The 2,362-nt window shown below is 36.6% G+C and overlaps 1 protein-coding gene across 2 annotated transcripts in view; it reads right to left on the bottom strand.

Moving 5' to 3' along the window:
• The window catches only part of LOC106516082 (testis-expressed sequence 264 protein), a 59,664-nt gene that overhangs the window by 6,289 nt on the left and 51,013 nt on the right, over nt 1-2,362 (bottom strand). The gene's annotated exons all lie outside the window — the stretch shown is intronic.

Here is a 2,362-nt window from a genome sequence, read left to right on the forward strand (position 1 = left end):
ACACACACACACACACACACACACACACACACACACACACACACACACACACACACACACACACACAGAATGTGATTGACTGTAAGTTAGGGGCGATATTGGCAAAAAAAATTAAGAGTCATTGCAGCTTTTAGCTGATAACGATTATATGACAATTTATAGATGATAACTACAACTCTGTGTAGCCAACGTTGTGGCTTTGATGCACATTTTCAGGTTTATCTCGTACTCCGGTTCATGTTAGAGTTTCAGAGTTTGTTAGGTTAGCATTAGCTGCTCTGCGCTTCCTGCTGGCATTAGTCACATGCTCGCCTAATTGTGACAGTGTGATGCAATACACAATCACATAGCATTTATTGCAAAGTGGCAAATATTAATTGTTGACAGTTTTACATATGACTAGTTGCTCATGATATGATTTTGCCCAACTCTAAGCACTGCAAATATTTACTTCACCTTAAAAATAGGTTTTAGAAAAGGGGTTTGGTGGAAAAGTTATTTCATTTCATAAGTCTTTACAGCCATGTTGGTTTTGTTTTACACAGTTAAATATTGTTAAATTCCRTCTAGAAGTGCTCCAGGCTKCACTGGMAGGGCTACAGCTAGTTGCTGCTGCTATTTGTGCCAGTTAATAAGCATGTCATGTGAAATGACCACAGTGGACAGGTTTTTTTTTAAATACTGCTCACATGAACAGCAATAAATTTTTCTAAGATTGCTGAGATGTTTTTAAGTGGCAGTGTACCACTTTGGTCTTGACCTGCTCAGACTAGCCATATGCTCATKAATGCTATCAGAAATAAACTATTCTTACAAACTAAGGTCATTCAGAGAGCTAAGATAGTAATTGTTCAATTCAATTAAAAAAGTACTTTATTGATTCCAAATGGAAATTTCAGATTCATAATTTTTCATGTTCTTAACTTTTCTGCAGGACTTGCTGATTTCGAAAGATCTGAACTATCTTTGTTGAGTTTATGTCTTAAAATTCCCAAACCATGACATTAAAAAAATGTTGACAGAGAGTCCTAGGTGACAGTAGCTGATTTTAATCAATTTCAATGCAGGAAAAGCTGTTAAGAAAGAAAGTCAGAACAATATAAAGCACAGAATTAACTCAATGCACAGATATGYCAATAAAAACTAATTAAAATCTAGCCACAAGCACTATATGGCTAATTTGCATCCACCTCATWTTTATGTGGTTGATGAGACAAAAAATATGAATACAATAGGAAAAAAAAGAAAGGGCTTGGTTAGAATCCCTGAAGCAAATCTCAAAACATAATCAGCCACTGGGGAAAAAAAACCCTTTCAATTCAAACTGAAAAACATATATTAGGCATGATATCTTCATTTGGAGGCTGAATTTGCATTTCATTTGTACGGCTTAGTGGTGACTTTAAGCTCTGGTCTCTAGATAAATCTGACTGACAGCTGAGTCATTATTAAAATGATGGTGATGATGAACAAGTTAAGATTTAACATCCTTAATGTGTTTTGGACGACGCTCATGAAAATTCAGTTTAAAGCCCTCAGAGTAATAATCGGCGCAGACCGGGATTTCTGTGCCAGGAGTGAAACTCGGAGCTTTAGGCAGCTTCTGTTTTCCCCTCTGACACAACTAAAGATCGTCAGGAGAGAATAAAGTGTAGGATAGGTTTCAGAAAGGTCATTTTCCTCCTCCTTCACTACATCCAGTGAAGCCATWTCTGCTGCGAATTCTCCCAGACATTACATTATTCACGAGAAATGACAGTTTTTATTGGCAACTGCAGGAAATCATCTCAGCAATGAAATAAAGTAGATTTTCACACCACTGTTGGTTTCACAAACTGAAAAAAMAAACATTCTATGACACATCTATCGTGTCATGGTGATGGAGTTAGACTATAGACTAAAAATCATATCAGTAATATTTCACACTTAACTATGGTGAGTTGATGGACCAGAAACATTTGGATTTGTCACTATTGGTCACTGGTCACAGTATTAAAGGGGGTGAGGGTATTGTGTATGTTCCATGCACATAGTTCAATTCTACACCACGATCAAGTAACTATGTTACCTTCAGTTGTTATGAAAATGCTGTATTTTTCAARACTAAAATTGACTTTGCATCATAGCCTATCTAAATGCCTTGAAATTGTCCTCCTTTCAGGGAGGAGCTAGGTACAAATAGGTGGTGCCTTGTACCAGCAATTTAGGCAGCTCCACTTGGCTACCACAAGAGATTCAAGGATTTCTCAAACATGCGTGAATGATTCAAAGCAACACTCTGGGTATGTTTTTAATGAGGGAATGACATTATAACATGATGTAAAGCTAAAAAAAAGTCAATTTTGCATATGTCCCTTTAAAG

This window comes from Austrofundulus limnaeus, unplaced genomic scaffold, assembly GCF_001266775.1.
Source record: "Austrofundulus limnaeus strain Quisiro unplaced genomic scaffold, Austrofundulus_limnaeus-1.0 Scaffold35, whole genome shotgun sequence".
Lineage (NCBI taxonomy): Eukaryota > Metazoa > Chordata > Actinopteri > Cyprinodontiformes > Rivulidae > Austrofundulus > Austrofundulus limnaeus.